The sequence below is a fragment of the Marmota monax genome, unplaced genomic scaffold (assembly GCF_021218885.2).
Source record: "Marmota monax isolate L192 unplaced genomic scaffold, Marmota_monax_Labrador192_F-V1.1 WCK01_AAM20220418_F8-fsc00180, whole genome shotgun sequence".
Taxonomy (NCBI): Eukaryota; Metazoa; Chordata; class Mammalia; order Rodentia; family Sciuridae; genus Marmota; species Marmota monax.
In genome coordinates this window covers 2,881,420-2,900,857 of record NW_026693881.1, presented here as the reverse complement: position 1 = coordinate 2,900,857, position 19,438 = coordinate 2,881,420, and the positions used below count along the sequence as shown (strand labels likewise).

Below are 19,438 nucleotides of genomic sequence, written 5' to 3'. Positions count from 1 at the left end.
CCTGAGAAAATCAACTTAAAGGAAGAAAAGTTTATTTTGGCTCATGGTTTCAGAGGTGTTCGCTCACTGTTCATGATTGAGCTCCTGGTGAGGCAGAGCATCATGGCAGAAGGGAAAGGTGCAGCAAAGCTGCTCACCTCCTGTCAACCAGGAAGGAGTGAGGAAAGGAGGAGGAGAAGGAGAGAGAGAGAGAGAGAGAGAGAGAGAGAGAGAGAGAGAGAGAGAGACCAGAGTCCCAATATCCCCTTCAACAGCATGTCCCTGGGGACCTATTTCCTCCACGCTGACCCAACTCCTAACATGTCCACCACCTCCCAATAGTGCCACCACCTGGGGACCCCACCTCCAACTCCTGAGTTTTTGGAGGCCATTCCAGATCCAAACTGTATCCCAGGCCCAGAGACACATTCCCTTTCCAGGTTTCTGGAAGACGTTCTGGAGGGCATCAGAGAAGGGAGTAACATTTTTAGAAGTTATGACAGGTGTGGTGAGAGTGTCGGTGCTGACCAGCCTCTGCGTTCTTCTCCTCCTGAGGGCACCCCTAGCATGTGTGCCTGGCTTTCCCCGCAGTGAGGCGAAGCCACAGGACTGTGCCATCGACTTTAGAGACACACGTGACATCAGCAACAGTTTTAGTATGGCTTCTCGTCTGCTCTTCATTTTGAAGATGGTGACAGATGCATTTGCTGTTGAGATGAGACAAAGCCCGGAGCGGTGGCACTCACCTGAGATCCCAGTGACTCCGAGGCTGACACGGAACAATACAAGTTCAAGGCCAGCCTGGGCAACTTAGGGAGGCCCTGCCTCAAAACTGAACAAACAAAAAGGGCTGGTAGCTCAGTGGTAGAGCACCCCTGAGTTAGATCCCCAGTGCCACAAATTCAGAGACAGAGAGAGAGAGAGTCATTGGCAAGCACACCAATTTGGTTTAAAAGTTGTATGATTTTCTACTTTGAAACACCCAGTGGTCTATTAGTTCCACAGGTAACGATCAACCTTCTGGGGAGGTTTTCCAAACATCAGCAAATGATGGAGAAGGGGGTAAGGAGGAGAAAGCAAGTGTCGGTTTTTGGCTGAGTGAGTCAAAAATCATATGAATTGCTCTTTTATAGATAAAATTAGTACAAGGATATTGATGGGGCTGCAAAGAAACAGAAAGAAAAGGAAATAGTCACTCTTGTTCTCACTGCCCAGAAATAAACCCTGGTGGGATTTTGTTGCATTCCCTCTGGGGTTTCGTCTTTAACCAACAAAAATAATATGATTTCATACCGTACTGAGGCCCAAAAGGGTCCAAACTACAAACGTAGACAACAGTTTAGGGAACAACAGAAGATTTGGTGTTTTGGTTTTTTTTTTACATATTTGTGTATTTATTTTTAAAATGTATTTTTAAATTACACATGTATGGTCCATTAAAGAACATACGTATTATATGTACATATATGTTTACCTTTAATATATCTGGATGTCTAGCTTTGTGTCTGCTCCTATACTCCATTTTCCTTCTCTGAACAAGTTTCTGGAAACTTCTATACTCTCTACGATGTAAAAGAAGACAGTTTTTAGAAGGACAATGGATTCAGCCATGTCCACAGATGCCTGAGGAACCTGAGGACAGGGAGTGCAGGGAGGGGAGGGGACACCTGGGGCTGGGTCCATTCTGCCTGTCCTTGGAGCTCCCTCGTGACCACCCTGGTCCATGCCGGCTGGGGTTGTCCTGCCTTCCTCTGGCTCACCTCCCTGTTGGACACTCAGCTTCTCCAAACTCTTACAGCTGAGCTTCTGCCCGTGAGTGTGAGTTCGCACTCAGGGATACTCGGGCAGCTTTGGAGGGTGGACTGGCCACAGCAGGCCTCCCACTAGCTGGGGCAGAAAGTCACAAGCTTGAGTGAATTCGGCAGCCTGCAGCAGTAGTGGCCGATTCTTGGGTACAGAATAGGCAGCAGCTCCTTTGGTGGCTTGCTTTGACATGGTGGCTTTGGAAAGTGCTGAGAGCCACAGCCTAGTCGGAATGGCCCCTGGCATTTTGCCAACAGTATTGGTTGAGAGGCGAGCCATTACTGTCCGCCTCGGCCCGCTACTTTGGAGTTCTTACCGGGATTCCTGGAGAGTTCCAATTGGTTGGGGAAGTGCCAGAGGAGGGAGTTCCGGTTGGTGGTTCCTGGAGCAGCTGCATGGCATTCGGGGAGAGTTCCCGGGGAGCGTGTGTGGAGTGTGCTGGTGGAGTTCAGAAATAAAGTTTGTTCCTGCTCCAGTGGCTCGTGATTTGTGCCCAGCCAGACTGCGGCAGGAAAGCATGTGTGAAAGTTGAAGTGAGAGTTGGTTTTCCTGCCCTTTCACCAGTTCTCTAAGTCATTTTGCTTGAGCCCAACTCGAAGGAGCAGGAGTGGATTCTGTTCTCTGCCGCCATTAGAGTGACTATCAGGTGAGTGTGTCAGAGCATCTGTCGGAGCGCACACGTGCCAGGTGGAAAAGGCCCATCGAGGAAGCACGCGAACGCCCTGCACCGGCGCACTGGGTGAATCCAGTCCTCTCAGTGCCACCTGAGCTGAGGACGGTCACGCATCACATGATGACACTTCATCCAATGGCAGGCTGCATAGAAAGCTTGGTCCCGTAGATCATAAAAGCAGAAATTCCTCCTGCCTGAGGACCTCGCAGCCACGACAGGGCGCAGCACGTGGCTCATGGCCATGGAGATGCTGGAGGAAACAGATCTGCTTCGCTGTGGTTTCTAAAGCTCCTGCAGGCTCTGCTGCCGGCTCAGCAGCCTTGATGGCTCTTGGCTGCATGGAGAGGCCAGGTCACGTGGCTGACCTACAGGCCAAGGCTGGTGCACCCTGGGATCCCCGCACCATGGTGAAATCACCTGAGGCCACCTCCCAGGATGTAGCCCTGTCCTTCACCAGCACATGACTGTACCATGCATCCTCCTAGCAGAAAACCGAATCACAGGTGGATAAGTCACTCGCCCGAGGTCACCCAAACAGAGAGAGGCTGAGGCAAGCTGGTCCCCACGCAGTGTGGCTCCAAGGCCTGCTGTCTTCGTTGCTGCCCTTTGCTGCTACCCGTCCTGTCTGGGTCTGGACAAATTCTCATAGCTGGTCTAACGGCTCATTGCATTTGCATGAAATTAGCCCACAAAGCCACAAAGTCCCCGTTTCTAAAGTAGTTTTGCTGTTGTTGTTTGTTTTTTCCTCTTTGATTGGGAAACTACTTGGAGAATTTACACATCAGACCTGCGACACTTTCAGACCCCTAAGAGTCTCCTATAAGGGTCCACGAAGACCTTGTCCCATCGTGACCCTCTTCATAGACCATTCAGACCCTCCTCCCACCCCCACACCCCTCCCTCAGCTGAATGATATTCCACAAGCAGCCGTTGAGCTGGTTGGAACTGCTTGTGTCTTGTGTTTGAACCCTGGAATACCAACCAGATAGTTGCGACCCCAAAAGACGCTTTCCATTTGTTTCTGAATAAGGATGGGAGGGTGAATCTCACAAACTTCCTAACTCTTGCTTTCTTTGTGAGGAAAATTAGCTAGGGGAAAAAAGGGGGGGGGCTTTTCTCTTCACTCCTCCACATAGATAATTTATCCCTCTATGAAGAGTGGTACGTTTTGTGGCTGCTTGGTTTGGAGCTGACAGACACCTGGGCTTCTGCAGAATTCCATTTGTTTTCCTCCTGGAATGCATCTCAGTGCAGGGCTCCTTCTCTGGAGCTGAGTCACGGCCCTGTTGATATGGACTCCATGGAGCCCACTAGCACCTAGAGTCTTAGCTCTCGAGGCATTAATAGCTCAAGTTCATGATCTTACTTTATGTGCCCAAGGTCTGCCCCGATCCATGCCCTGCTCTAGTCAGCACCAAAAGAGGTCATGATATCTAAATGGAATTTTAAAATGCCAAAACCATACAAAAGAATGCGGCCCTGGGGTAGCACTCATCTGCTAGGTATGAGACCTTTTCCCAGAGCGAGTTCTCTACAAACAAGGTCAGCAGGAAAGCGGACACTACCTTAGCCAGGGAGGGGCCCAGGCGCCATTAACAACTCTGGCCGCGGTTACCTCAGACAACGTAAATACAAAACTGGTGCTTGTGTTTATTTAAAGTTATTGGCATCGGGCTCGTTCCTGGTAGACAAAGATTATCTTGTTTACAGCAGCATCCAGATGATGGACAAGACTCTGTTTGATATAGATGGAACTATGCAGAGGGGGGACCCGCTAGCATAAACAACTTCCCTCAAGCAAAACAAATCCTGCCAAGACCCAAGCTGGAATTCATTTATTATACAGCTTCGAGTCGACTTGTTTCAACATTCAACAACTGCAAAAGCAGAGGGATAAAGCTGAGGTCCAAGGGCACTGCTAGCCGGCTCTGCACTTCTCGGGTGTTTTGCAGAAGGTGTTTCTTTCTGGTTTGTCAGGTCACAATGCCTGCATCTCTGCAGATGTCACTGGCATCTCTTCCCCAAGAGGTGGGGCCAGGGACTATGCATGCATATGCGAGAGGCAGGAAGGAGTGAGGGGCCACCTGAGGATCACTCCTGTCCTTTCTAAGGCTTCTGACCTGGAGGGTAAGCCGGGACGGGGAGCCTTAGTGAGTTTAGCCCCTGAGAGACAAAGCCTGGGATTTCAGGATGACAGCCCAGAGCCCGAGTGGGGACAGTGCTCGGTGAGGACCTCTGGTCTCTACCCCAGTCTGGTTCAGACAGGCCTGGACGCGGAGCTGGACCTTGATGGGAACTGACTCCTTTCAGGAACCGCAGGGCCTCCTGGGTAGGACTCACCAAGTGAGCAGAGATCAGCAGACAATGGACCCAGGGGACGGGGACTCCAGGTGACCTTAGCAGAAGAGCCCCCATCAGCCTGGACTGCAGAAGACCCAGAGAAGGGGGTGGTGACAAGGCAGGAAGCCCGCCTGGCTGGGTGAGCTGGGAGCCCAGAGGCACCCAAGGAATAAGGAACTACTGTGGGGTGCAGGGCAGTTGACAGGGCAGGAGGGAGACAGGACCCTGCCCAGGAAAAGGAACAGTGCTGCTGAAGTGTGTCCCCAGGAAAGCCCCGGTGTGCGGGAGGCTTAGGAGGACCTGCACAGCGAGGGCAGGTGGGAGGCCCACTGCCCTCTGGGTCTTTCTCCCTTGCCGTCTGATTCTCCTCTAGATTGTCCTTACCATAGTCCTAGTGTCCAGCATGTAGCAAATCCAGCTAAGTGCCAGTGCCACCTTTTGCCACCTCTCTGCGGCCTGCTGTCTCCTGGGCATACCTGCTGCCCTGCAGCCCTTGCACCAGAGACTTCTCACCCGTCTGGTTGGGGAGGGCCTGTGTGCTGAGTCCCCCTGGCTGTCTAAAGGCTACTAGGCCTCCCCGCTTTTGGGGAGAACCATTCTGGAGGTTTAAGCCACCCAGAGAGGCCGCACTTGCCACCTGCCCTCTTCTGGCCCCAACTGCCCCCACTACTTACTGGGGCCTTTGGCACCAGAGGACGGTCTTTCTCCCTGGCTGAGCCCCACCCCACCCGCTCTGGCATCACTGTCCAGCAGCCATGGCCCAGTCGCCTTCACCTTCCCCCAGCCTCAGCCACACCTGGACCATGCCTACCCAGAAGTGTGCTCTCAAACGCACTCCACCACCCTCTCTCTGCCTCGGCTGCTCCCTCCACACCACGCCATGGGTCTTTGGACTTCAGGAGACCTCTGCATCGTGACACCTTCATTTCCTCTAATCCCACCTCATTCTCTTCTTCTCTTGGTCCTAATCACTCCACCTTCCTGCCCCCTCAACCTCTGCCAAGGCGCCTCCCCACTCAGCTTCCCCCCATGCTCCCCTCTTCTACTCCACATGGGGTGTAAGAGCTGTCTGTGGCTCATGACACATTTCCCCATGCCTTAGCAGCTTAAATAAAGCCACAACACCTCCTGTCTCCCACGGTGTCTGTGGCCTCAGCTAGATGGTTGTGGCCCAGGGCCTCTCAGGAGGCTGCCCTGAAGGTGTCAGCCCAGACTACTGTCATCTGAGGGCCCTGGGGCTGGAGGATCTGCTTTCAAGATGTCCCCCTCTGTGGCTGCTGGTGGGAAGCGGTGGCCTCTGTGGGGAGCCAAAGCTTCTGTGGGATCCCTTGAACATCCTTCCAACATGGCTGCAGCCTCCCTGGAACAAGGGCAATGAGAAAGAAGAGCAAGGAGGACGACTCAAAGTCTTTTGTGACCTAGAATTGCAGTCACACACTGTTATTTCCACGTGCCTTAGAGGCCAGTTGCTAGGTCCAGCTCAGAATCAAAGTGAGGGGACTGAGACTCCACCTTTGAAGAGAAGAGCGGCAAAGAACTTGGGGGCGTGTTTTAAAACCACGGCAGTTCACTTCCTTCTTCTCCTCTCATGACAGCAATCTCTCTGCTTCCTGCACACAGGACAGCAGCCAGAGTGGGCCTGAAGCCTTGGCCCTGCATCCAGCTCTCACCCGCTGTCTCTCCTCCTGCAAATGGGCAGCTGAGCCCCAGAGGGTGGAGAATGACCCCATAGACAGGCCATGTGTCCATGCCCATGTGTTCTCCCAGCCTGGCTGGCCTTTTTCTGTTTCTGCACATCTCTACCACCCCAGGTGGCCTGTGCTGCTGTTTCTTGGTGGCATACCTAAGAAAAAGTGTCCCCCTGCAGCCACCCACCCACCCCTCTGTGGACACTTGGCCTCTGACTTCAGGGACACCGTCTGCCCTTCCAGAGGAACCTGTGTGGTAAGCTGTCCTCGGTCCCACCTTCCTGTGTCTTCCTTCTCTCCTTTAACTCAAGCTGGATTGTTCTGGATACCACTTCCCATCCTTCTTGCCCTCTCCACTCCTTCCTCGCCATTGCTCACCTTGGTACTGGCTCAAGTCCCTTCCTGCTCCCCAGTCACGGGCAGACTCAGGGTGCTCCAATCTTTCACTTAGTTTTAAAATGCAAATGAATTACTAATCTGTCTGTAACCAATAACCCCCATGAGGCACCCCACTAACCCACCATGATGTGCCTCAACTGAACCTCTAGCCCAGTGCACTTGTGGCCCATCTGCCCATCAGTGCTGCTCCCACACGGAATCCTGTGTAACTTAACCACAGGCCCAAGACCAGACGGATGCCACTCCGTCCACACCAGGCCCCTGGCTGCGTGTCCTGTGCTGGCAGAGGGTACCTTTCCACTCGGAGGTCACTCAAGCCAGAACCAGGGAGCCTTCCATCTTTCTCCCAGGTGTGAACAATCAATGAGGATCTCAGAGAATAAAACAATAATAACAAAAAACAGGCTAAAGCCACTTTTGGAGGGACAGGAGTGATGTGAATGATCCAGAGGCCAGGATTCCCGCACAATGCAGATGCTTCCAGAAGCACTGCCCAGCACTCTCCTTGGCTCTTTGCGAGGGTGACTGTTCCACTCTTGTGCCTCCCTGCTGGTGCTGGGCAAGCACCCTAACCTCCTCTGTGCCTCTTCTTCTCCCTCTGTGAGCTGGAAACAGTGACAGCATCCACTCCATAGTGTGCTGTGCTGACAGAATGGTGAGTACCTATAGGTGCCAGAGAGCCAGGGCTCTACTGCCCACTCCTCGTCCCCCACAGGGATGGACATTACCCAGGAAATGCCACCTAAGTCTAGCCCACTGACTGGAGCCATCTGAGAAGTGTTTATTGTTAATCTGCATCGAGTCCCGCACTGAAGATGAGAGTGTTTTAAACCGATGTGGCAATTGGTAGAGTCATTTCATCCCTGTTGAACCCAATAAGAAATCTAAAAACCTGCGCCTGCGCTTTCTGTTAGAATGGCTAATAATAAAATATACGGAGCAGTCCTCACGTTGGTGAAGATGTGGAGAAAGTCACTAAGATGAAGTGACGGGACTGTGACCTACTCGGTCCCTCCCAGTCTGAATGGACGACTGGGTGGTAATGTAGGCAGGTGGCCGTGGAGCAGGGGGTGGCTGGGGTGTGCCCTGGAGGGTGCATCTTCCCTGCCACCCCTTCCTCCCTTTGCCTCCTGACCCCACAAGAGCTGAGCCACTCTCCTCCTCCACACTCTTCCCCCATGATGTGCTGCTCACCTTGGGCCCAGAGCAATGGAGTTGGCCACCTGAGGACTGAGGCCTCTGGAACCATGAGCCCCAAATAAGCTTTCCCTCCTCTAAGTTGTTTTTGTCACGTACTTTGGTCGCAGTGAAAAAAATCTAACTAAAACAGTAGAATATGACTCAGTCTTCAAAAGCAAGGAATTTCTAACACGTTACAATTTGGTGAAACTTGAGGATGTGCTAATGAAGCAATCCAGACACGAGAGGACAAGCAGTGGACAATTCCAGAGATTCCTAGAGACATCAGATTCATGGAGACGGGGAATGGAGGTCGCCATGGGCTGGGCAATGAGTGGGGAGCCGTGTGGGGCGTAGTGTAGTTTTGCCAAATGCAAGAGTTCTGGAGGTGGTTACCCAGAAATGCCTCTGTCCTCACTACTGGACTGGACACTTAAAGAGGTGAAGATGGCAGGTGGTATAGTATGGATTTTATCCACCTCACCGCGCCCCCCCCCCAAAAAAAAAAACCACAAGGTTTGGAGAATAAATTTGGGACTTGGGTCCTATATTTCTTTTGAAATTTCATTTTTCTGGTAATCAAATTTACACAACTACTTGTTCAAGAAGTACTGGAAACAAAACAAAATGAGTCCTCCACAGTTCCGCACAGATGCTTCTGGAAGGGCGGCCTGGGGCCAGGCTCTCCTTGGTTCCTCCCTGGGGAGCTTGTCTCCCTTTCTTTTTTTTTCCTCATGAAGACAGAAATCTCCAACTCCTAGGGGTCACATGGGTGCTGGGCTCCACCTCTTGCCTCTTCTGGCCTCAGGGTTCCTTGGGTGGGTGGCCCTGCCATCCTCCACCATGGCAGGCCCCACATCTCACGTTCATGCGCCGTCCTTCCCTTGGAGCCTTCTTGCTTGTCTGTCCAAGATGCCTTTTCCAGGAAGCCTCCCTGGATGGTGAAGCATCAATGTCACGGCTCGTCCCACACAAGCCTCCTTTGCATGAAGGCAAATTTAAGAACCTTTAAGAGTTCAGATGCCTAGATGGGCATTGAGAGGGAGGCTTTGGGCAGACGGGCTCCTTGCACTCCTCATGTGACACCCACAAAGTCCTCCAGCCACTTGTAGTGTCCTGGGTCTTCACGTTCGCTTGCTCTTTCCTCCTCTGGGCACGTGTGCAAACCTGTGTCCTTCAAAGTCCATGCAAGCAGCTGGTATGACAGACAGGAGGGTGGAGGTGGGCCTGGGACTGGCACCGGTGCACAGTGGAGACCCCGGCGGAGCCTCTGTCCCACGAAGATCAACAGCTTCTGGTCAACCAGGAAGCACAATGTTGTTTTAGTCAGCTTTTTTCTGCTTTGATTAAAGGATCTGACCAGAACAAATTTAAAGGAGGAAGAGCTTATTTAGGGGCTCACGGTTTCAGAGGTCTCAATCCACAGGCAGCAGGTCCCATTCCTTGGGGCTAAAGGTGAGGCTGAACTTCATGGCAGATGAGTATGGCAGAGGGAAGTGGCTCACTGACGATCAGGAAGCAAAGAGAGAGATTACCACCTGCCAGATACAAAATATATACTCCAAAGCCACGCTCCCAGTACCCCACCTCCTCCAGCCACACCCCACTCGCCTTCAGTTACCACTCAATTAATCCAATCAGGTGACTGATTCGCTGATTAGGTTAAGGCTTTTACATCCCAATTGTTCCTCCAAATCTTCTTGCATTATCTCACACATGACATCAAGGCCATAACATTCTGACTTTGGCCCCCAAAAGCTCACACCCATTTGACAATGCAAAAGACATTCAGCCCATTCTGAAACGGCCCCATAGTCTCTCAACAGTTCCGAGATTGGTCAAAGTTCAAGTTGAAAGTCTTCTCTGAGGCTCAAGGCAATCTTGCAAGTGAGCTCCTATAAAATTAAAGCAATTTAAAAGTATCCAATATATAATGGTACAGAGTAGACACTTCTATTCAGAAATATAGGGGGATAGAAATAAAGGATAGTGAAGGGAAAGTGAGGAATGGGAGATGGGCAAGCGAGAAATGAGAGACGGAGCCCAGGCAGAGCTACACACGAGAGTTTATCTGTCAGAGCTGACAAATAAAGGCCATCTCTCTGCAGGAGAGAGAGGCAACACAGGCTTGGCCTCCAGGACTTTTATGGAGCAGGCTCAGGGATTAGGGCCGGAGAGTTCTAATGCAGGAGGTTAGGGGTGGGGTTGGGTGAGGGAGCCTTTCTCAGAAACACAATTTGGCGGGAAAGCAAAACATTTTCATAAAATGGCGGCTGTCACTTAAGATGACCGTCCAGATGCTAAGTAAGGACCTTATAGATAGGACCAAAGCAAGACTGAAATCCAGCTGGACAAACAATACCTGTGGCTCCATGTCTGGCATCTGGGGCACATGGCATTGTGATGTTCTGTTCAACGAGCTTCTGTAGCTCTGCCTCTGTGACCTTGTTGATTGCAGCCCAAGTGGCCTTTCTGTGGCCTGCCTCTGCTTGATTCCTGCAGCTTTCCTAGGACACTGTCCCACATTATTGGCATTTCTTAATCTTAGGGGTCTCCACTGCAGCTTCGGCTTCTTCCTCACACTTCCACACTTTGACATCTCAGGGAGTGCCTCTGATCCTGCTGCACTTTGCCTGGGCTCTAACGCCTTCTTTTGAAATCTTGTTGGAAGCCTCTATGGCCCCCTAATTCCAGCATCCTGCATTCCTACAGAACCAGCACCACATGGTTGACACCAAGGTCTGCCACCATCTTGAACACAGCCAAGCCTCCCTTGCTGAAGCAGCCTCCGAGTGTCTGGGTAGCTGAGAATGTTGAAAAAACATCCTAGGTCTCCTTGTGTAAGAAGGATTCCCCACTGGTCTTAAGAGAATTTTCACTTTTACTCCTTTGAGCCTGAGATGGGTGTGGTCTTCCAAGCTCCAGAGATGCCCCTCAAGCCATCTTTCTTATTGTCTCTGGGCAAAGTCTTTAGCATTTCCTTAGTGGCAGTAAAGTCTTGAACAACTACAATTTCTTTAGGCCCAGTTTTATTCCCATCTTCTAAGACCAAGTTTTTTGAAATCTTTCTGCTCTGCTTTCTGCTCCTATCATAATAAACTTGGCTAAAAGCTGCCAGCAATATCCATGCCACCTCCTGAATGCTGTGCTACCTAAGTATTTTTTCCACCAGATTAAGAGTCCATCACTTTTAAAATCAGCCTCATAGAACGTCTCAGGACACAGACAAAATTCAGACAACTTCTCAGCCAGAACATAACACCAATGGCCTCTATTTAAAATTCCAATAGAGACCTCCTTCTCTGAACCCTCTTGAGCCCTGTCTTCACTGTCCACAGTCCTATTGACATTCTGGTCTGAGCTTCTAACAGAATCAACCATTAAGCTCAATTTACAACTATCTAAAGCATTTCCAGCTTGAACTGCTAAACATCTCAAAATTCCTCCCACCAATTCCAAAATGCTCCAAAAAACATGAACCACACAGGTTCATCACAACTACAGCCTCAACTCCCAGTACTGATTTCTGTTTTAGTCAGCTTTTTCACCACTGTGACTAAAGGACCCAACTAGAACAATTATAAAGGTTTATTTAGGGACTCACAGTTTCAGAGGTCTCAGTCCATAGAAGTTCAACACCATTCCTCTTGGGCTCAAGATGGGGCTGAACATTATGGCAGAAGAATGTGGCAGAGGGAGGCAGCTCACATGATGATCAGAAAGCAGAGAGAGAGAGAGAGAAGAGAGATAGATATCTACTTGCCAAACACAAATACATATCTAAACTCATGCCCCAATGCCCCACCTCCCTCAGCCACACCCCACCTACATTCACTTACCACTCAATCTCATCAGTTGAATGATCCACTGATTGGCTTAAGGCTCTCTTATCCCAGTCATTTCTTCTCTGAATTTTCTTGCATTGTCTTACACATGAGCTTTTGGGGGACACCTCACATCCAAACCAGAATAACAGTTATCAGGACAAATTTCTAATGGGTTTCCCATAGGCCCAGGGGTTTCCCAAAGTCCTGCCCCATGGCTCCTGGCCCAGGTTCCCTTTCCCTCCCCTGCAGATGAGATGGCTGATGACTAGGCAGGCCTAGAGTCTACACCAAGCATCTAGATTCAAACTAAAATAGGCTGTACCTAAACCCCTAACTGAATGTTTCTAAAAAAAATCTCCCAAGTGAAAACTGCAGACAGACAGGGGCATCTTCTTTTACCTGGTGATAGATTCAAGAAGTCGCAGTGAGTCAGTGCCAAGGCCCAGCTCTCCCTGTCTGGACACCTACTTTCCTGGTGGCCCTGCTTGATTTGAGTTTTATTTTGCAAACAATGAAAACATCTTTATTAGATGTACACCCAACTTAGGAATTATTTATGGTTTCCTGTGATCAGGCATAATGTGTCAGACCCAAACTGAAAACTGGGCCTAAATCCTACTTGAAGTAGGTTTTTGTGGTTCATGCTTATGATTGGTGATTGCTGGGTTTACACAAGCAAATGGATACTATAATTTGGAGGATGAGCCAATAAACTACTGTTTAGGATTAAGTGCTTTCCACTAAGGCTTTCATTGATCCAAAGAGGGCCCAGGCACATGGGCTGCAAATGAGAATGCCAACTCTGAGGCCTGGTTCTTAGTCCACAGGAAGTGGGGTCGTGCCTCTGCAGGCTATCTGATTAAGTGGGAAACAGAAAATACTTGATACACAGCAAAAGTACGTGAAAGAGAATACAAAAAGGAAAATAGAGGCAGACCTGAAGCTTTACTCAGCACCAGAAGGGCACATCTTCAGGGAGAAAATGGCCGGCGGGCCGCCTTGAGGGTCTGGGTTCATAGGGCCTTAGCTTAGCCAGGTCACGGAGGGAGTTAGTTACTTTGGGCAGGCAGGGCCAGGTCGTAGGAAGAGGAGTTTTGGCGGTGGGCTCGTTCAGGACGGGGCAGAGAGGTAGGGGAACAGTAAGGGAAGTTCCTCCCTGTGGCCTATTTTCTATATAGAAAGATTCACATGTAAAGATTCACTGCCGACATTTTGAAGCCAGCTTGGAGTCATGAGAATTGGAGATTTGATCTACTAGGAGGGAACGGACCTTTTCACAGGCCGTTATGCTGGGTTTGGGGAGGACAGAAGCATTTCAGAGATGACCAGCATTGTATTTGAGACCCACAGAGGCTCCCCCTCTCCTCTCCCTGTGGCTCTGCAGCTCCCTGGCTCTTGGAAAGCTGTCGCTGCTTTACATTTAAACTGTCTCAAGGTATGAGCGGTCCTCTTGGCTGTTCCTAGTTTGGAGCAGGACATTCATGATAGACAACAAGTCTCTGCAAGGGCAACTATCAAAGTAGCATTTATAAAAATACCCAAGCAAACCCCCCCAGGGAGATCAATGGCGGGAGACCAGCGATTGGAATCCCAGGCAAGATAAACAACCCTTTGCAGAGCAGAGCCAGACCTCCGGAGCTCCTGGGGAATGTCCTTGGGAGGAGCAGTCACTGGCACAGATGTGGAGGGGAGGATGGCTGTGAACAGGGAGCTGGGCCAGGCCCCAAGCTCAGCGACCTGGCCCCAGCTGCCCACATGAAGGGCTCTGGCCATACCTGGAGGTTTCCAGGGGAGGCTGGGGTAGCTTTTCAGATCAGGGTCCCTAGCCTTCCTTGAATGAAGGAAGGGACGTGGGTGTTGGTCGCAGGGCTGGGGGTGCCAGCTTCCCTATGGAGAAGGGAGCATGGTTCAGGGCCTGGGATTTAAATTCCCCTATGGTTTTTTATTCTAATGTTTTCCAAAATTAGTTGGATCATTAAATATCTGCCTGCTGGCAATGTGGACTCAAGGTGGCCAGCTTGCCCCTCTGGGATGAGCCCAGGCGAAGGGCCTGCAGACCAGGCTTGGAGCAACGGGGTCATGAGTGCAGTGACCAGGGCCGGGTTGGCGGCACTTTGAAGATGCAGGAGGCAGTGGGTTCCTGGAGGTGATGGGACGCAGAGGAGGCGCAGCTCTGCCTCGCTCCCTGTGTGTAAGCCAGGCAGTGTGTCAGCACATGAGCAAGCTGGTCTGGACCCTGCCCTGGGGCTTCTGGTGAGCAGCCAGCCTACCCGCAGGACCCCTTGCTTGGGGCGCCTCAGCTTTATGGCATTTGGAAAGCCACCGATTGGAGCAGCAGATGCTGATGCTGGGAGATTCTTCTCTCCTGGACCCAAGCCCTCCTGTGCTTGCTGGGAAAGAGCTTGTTCAGGCTGGGCAGGAGCAAAAGATACAGCTTTCTGTTTACTTTGGATATTTCCAGACACCAGCACAGACCTTCTGGGTGCCCTGGGTGTAGAAGGAACAATGCAGGCCTTGGCTCAGGGTCACCTCCTTACAGTGACGTTCCCTGATCATTTTTCCTAAAAAAAAAAAAAAAAAAAAAAAAATCAAACCCAAAAGACCCAAACCAGTCAACAAAACAAAACTACCCTCTTGGCCTACTTGACTCAGATCACGAAACTCCATTTCTACCTGTTCTTTGTCCTTCTGCCCTCGAGACGCTCAGGGACACTGTCTGCATGTTCACTGCTCCTTCTCTGGTAGTTAAACAATGGCTGAAAGGTAGTAGGCACCTTAAAAATCGTGAAATAAGTGAATGTGCTTTAAAATGTGCCAGGGGTTTGTCCTGACTGGGGAGGAAAAGCCCACAGGCACAGGGGACAGGTAAGGCCCAGAGATACAGGGGACAGGTAAGGCCCACAGGTACAGGGGACAGGTAAGGCCCACAGACACAGGGGACAGGTAAGGCCCACAGGTACAGGAGACAGGTAAGGCCCATAGGCACAGGGGACAGGTAAGGCCCACGGGCACAGGGACAGGAAAGGCCCACAGACACAGGGGATAGGTAAGGCCCACAGGTACAGGAGACAGGTAAGGCCCACAGACACAGGGGATAGGAAAGGCCCACAGGCACAGGGGACAGGTAAGGCCCACAGACACAGGGGACAGGTAAGGCCCACAGGTACAGGAGACAGGTAAGGCCCACAGACACAGGGGATAGGAAAGGCCCACAGGCACAGGGGACAGGTAAGGCCCACAGACACAGGGGACAGGTAAGGCCCACAGGTACAGGAGACAGGTAAGGCCCATAGGCACAGGGGACAGGTAAGGCCCACGGGCACAGGGACAGGAAAGGCCCACAGACACAGGGGATAGGTAAGGCCCACAGGTACAGGGGATAGGTAAGGCCCACAGGTACAGGAGACAGGTAAGGCCCACAGGCACAGGGGACAGGTAAGGCCCACAGGTACAGGGGACAGGTAAGGCCCACAGGCACAGGGGACAGGTAAGGCCCACAGGCACAGGGGACAGGTAAGGCCCACAGGCACAGGGGACTGGTAAGGCCCACAGATACAGGGGACAGGTAAGGCCCACAGGTACAGGGGACAGGTAAGGCCCACAGACACAGGGGACAGGTAAGGCCCACAGGTACAGGAGACAGGTAAGGCCCACGGGCACAGGGGACAGGTAAGGCCCACAGGCACAGGGACAGGAAAGGCCCACAGACACAGGGGATAGGAAAGGCCCACAGGTACAAGGGACTGGTAAGGCCCACAGGCACAGGGGACAGGTAAGGCCCACAGGCACAGGGGACAGGTAAGGCCCACAGGCACAGGGGACAGGTAAGGCCCACAGGCACAGACAGGGGACACAGGGATGGGGAAGGAGCAGAATTCATACTCAGGAATCCAGGGTCTGTCAGGAGGCATAAGATGGGGTAGGGCATCAACAAAAGCTTTATTGTGGCTTCGCTGCAAGGGACTGATGAGGCAGCTCACCAGGCTCAGGGTTGGACGGCTTGAATAATTCTGGTTCTAATTGTCCTAGGCTGTGGTCCCCTGTGATCCTGGACCTGGTGATTAGGGTAGAGGAGTGTGGCCTCTAGGAGGTGCAGCAGGCAGCCTGAGGGAGGTGCTTGGTTAGTCTGCATAGCAAAGGGAGCTCTGAGGCCAGGCTTTTGCAACTGCAGGATCTGCTACTGTGGGGGGGACAGGCCCTGCCTGGCCTGTGGCCTCCAGGTCAGAGCGTTATCCAACCTAGAAAATACAAAGCAGCACACAGACTTCGTATAGAGTGGCTCTGGCGTTCGCACAAATACAGAAGTCATGATGCAGAAGCTTCGAGAAATGGAAGAGTCAAATGCGTTTGAAATGAGCCAAGACAACTTGGTACTGCCCCATTTCTACAGATTCTGAAACCCACAAGAACCCTTTGGGTGCTTTTGCCAGGGGAATCCCAATAAGATTCCCCTGATACCCACTTAGTGAGTATCCTTCTTGATAACCCTCTCTGAACTCTATCGGACCATAATATACCTACAGAAAATCGCCTCTGTCTTTAGGGCGGCCAGTTCATGACTGGTCACTGGGGTAATCTGGGCAGGAAGGGCCTGGGGTGGTTTGATTAGCACCTCCTTGTTTGCTGGGAGCTACTTCATTAACATTCTCTAGGATGGGTCCCAGCCTTGGGGACATTAGCATTTCAATTTCCCCAGGTGTTGTTCTGGTTTCCTGAACTCCATTCTCCATATCTACTGATATCAGACCCCTTCATCTGACTAGGAAGTACCTACCCTTAAACCTGGCTTCACCACCTCCCATTTTCTAGCTGTTCTGGGACAAGGGGGTTGGCTGGACTATCCTCCAGTTGAGCTTCAGGGAGCGTCTTTTGAGAAAGGCCTGTTGGGGAGCAGGGGAATTTTGTTCCTTCCAGCTGGCCTCAGATGTGGTCTTTACATTTAACTGGACCTTAACTGGGGCCCATTACCCTGATTGCTGACCACTGACTATTCTCATTCAGTGGCATGGTGACCCTGGGGGAAGGGGGGGCTGCGACTTAGTTGGGAAACCCATGAGTACAGCCCATACTTCTCAGGCCTTTAATATGAGGGAACAAATTGTAGCCTTCCAGGGGAGGGGTGCTCCTGAGATTTGAGACTTTTTCCCTTGAAGCTTAAGGTCATATTTCAAGGGCACTAGGGTTCCAAGGCACACAGCTCTGAAAATGCCCAGGCAAAGCAGTGTGTGAATGGAGGGGAGCTGGGGGGAATTCTCTGGGGGCTATTTTTAGTGCAATCATAGAGATTTGGGGTGTTTTTTTTCCCTGGAACACAGGAAACTTTGAAAATAGACGATCTTTAGGAATAGTAGCCTGGCCAGTGCTATACAAGAGAGCAGCTTCGAGTTTTAGTTTTAAGGGAACTTCAAGCACATGACCATGATCAGCTGTGAAAGGAGGACTTCAGTCTTGAAGACCAGAGACAGGGAAGTACCCTGTGCTCAGGAAACTGAGGTTGGCGGGCAGGGGAAGGTTCAGACCCAAGTTCATCTGCAAAACTGCACCTGCTGCCGCTGACTCTGCGGCCACCAGAAGACTCACGTGGAGCAGCACGGTGACTGAAATCACAGTGTGGATGAGATGGAGGGAGAGACTGGAAAGCCAGGAAAAGGCAAAGCGTGGGGGGTCCTGACATGCAGGCCACAGATGAAGGTGAGCCTACGAAGAATTCCGAGAAGGAGCAGCTGGAGTCACGGAGACTCTGGATATTTGTCCCTGTGGCAGGCTTCCAGGGGCACTGCTCAGCTCTGTCTTTAGAAACCTCCCCAAGCAGGGCAGGGGCCAGGCCACCTTCTCCCAGGGGAGCCCTGGCCTTTGACTGAGCAGGGTGGTGGCAAAGGGCCCACCATTTCTGGGGGCCACTGGGCCCTGAAAGCACATGCAAAAGAATACAAACAGGAAGAGGAAATGGACCAGCGACGCTGTACATCAGAGGGGCACATTTTCAAGGCTAAAATGGCAGCGGGCTGCATCAAGGGTCGGGTTTTATAGGGTTTAGCAAGCCAGGTCACGGGAGTTTTGTTGGCGGGCTTATTTAGGGGGGCAGGAGGTCAGGGAGAGGAAGTTCCCTGAGGCCCCACGCTGGGCTGCTGGAGTTCCGTGCTCCTCCTCCCTTGCTCTCCTCTTTCACCCAGGCCAGGCCTGTATCATGGCGGAGGCCCTCTCGGGCTGCTCCTGAGACATCTCTAGCACCTCTGACTCCATCTTGGATCTGCTTCCTGAAGGGTCTGAGTAGGCCCCAGGAGCTACCAGGGGAGGCTGGAGGGAGTGGGGCTGGGCCAGGCAGGGGCCAGGACCAGGCAGGGGCAGGGCCAGGTGGGGACAGGGCTGGCAGCTGAGGCTCAGCCTGATCTTGCTGCCCCTGCACAGTGGCAGCTGCGCCCTGGATTAACCTGGCCTGCACCAGGAAGCTGGGTCTTCACACCCCTGTCTCTGGGAGTCAGGGCAAAAGCACGTGCAGTCCCTGGGTGTCAGGCACCACCCGCATCCTCCTGCCCTGGTGGCCCTGGAGGCTCTTCACCAGGGATGGCTGCCTTTCAGGATGGAGGGGCCTCCCTCTGGCCCCTCCTGCCTGTCTTCCTCTCACTGTCTCCTTGCAGATCTTCTTTAACACGTCCCTATAGAAGAATCTTTGTCTCTGAGACTAGAAGGAGCTGATGTTGGCCACTGAATGTCTAGAGCAAAAGCATGGTGTGCACGTGTCTGTGCGTGTGTGTGTGTGTGTGCATGCGTGTGTGTGTGTGGCACGGGCCACGTGGTGTGTGTGTACATGAGTGGAGTGTCCTGTGTGCGCGTGGAGAGGGTGTGTGGTACCCTGTGAGGGGTGTGGTGTGGCCTGGTGTGTCTGAGCCAGGTGCTGCTCTGGGCTCTCTGGGGGCAGGGCTGCTTCCAGTGGGCACCTCGCGGTCTGTCCTGCCATAGCCATTCTAACAGCTGTTTGATGTCTCTGTTAAACTAAGGACAGTGGCTTGTCTTCAGAACAGACATCTCCATCTCCCTGCAGGCACCTCACAGGCACCGGCTTCCTGCATTGCCCACAGTTCCTGGCCAGCTGAGAAGTGTGTCCAAGCGACCAGTTTTAAAACTAAATTCTGATTGAACATAACTGGTGGAAACAGCAATGCCAACAAAGAGAAAGCTCAACAAGGATTTAAACTTGTATCCACAGGAGGATCAAGTCACCTTGACAAAATTTTAATTGGGAAAATGTGACTTGAGGAATTGTATGCAGGAAAATAACAGGCAGCGTCAGACCATGGTGGCTTTTGGTGTTTGGGCTGTTCAGTATCCATTCACGCTGCTCCTAGAATTCACCTCAGCTCCACCTCTGCACCCCTTCAGGCCATGGAACTCAGAGGGGGCTCCTCTTGCCAGCCATGGAGTTAGCACACAGGTCTGCCTGCTTCCTTCCCATAGGACTCGATGTTGGAAGCAAGTGAGCTGGAGCTTCCGCAGCCATTTTGGCACTTATGCAAGTAGAGAACAAAGCAGATGTTTTTTTTTTAAAAAGA

General features: G+C 51.8%; 1 protein-coding gene across 5 annotated transcripts in view; it reads right to left on the bottom strand.

Moving 5' to 3' along the window:
- Nucleotides 1-8,578: 8,578 nt before the first annotated feature.
- Nucleotides 8,579-19,438, bottom strand: part of Ercc6l2 (ERCC excision repair 6 like 2) — a 136,348-nt gene continuing 125,488 nt past the window's right edge. The window contains exons 19-22 of one of the 5 annotated variants that reach the window (XR_009228501.1): nt 11,901-14,449; nt 9,683-11,764; nt 9,464-9,565; nt 8,579-9,355 (exon numbers count right to left, since the gene is read on the bottom strand). The gene's annotated coding sequence lies outside the window, so the exon portion shown is untranslated. Of the gene's footprint in view, nt 9,566-9,682; nt 11,765-11,900; nt 14,450-19,438 lie in introns of all 5 variants that reach the window. The other 4 variants (XR_009228500.1, XR_006855768.2, XR_009228499.1 and 1 more) reach the window with 4 other exon arrangements.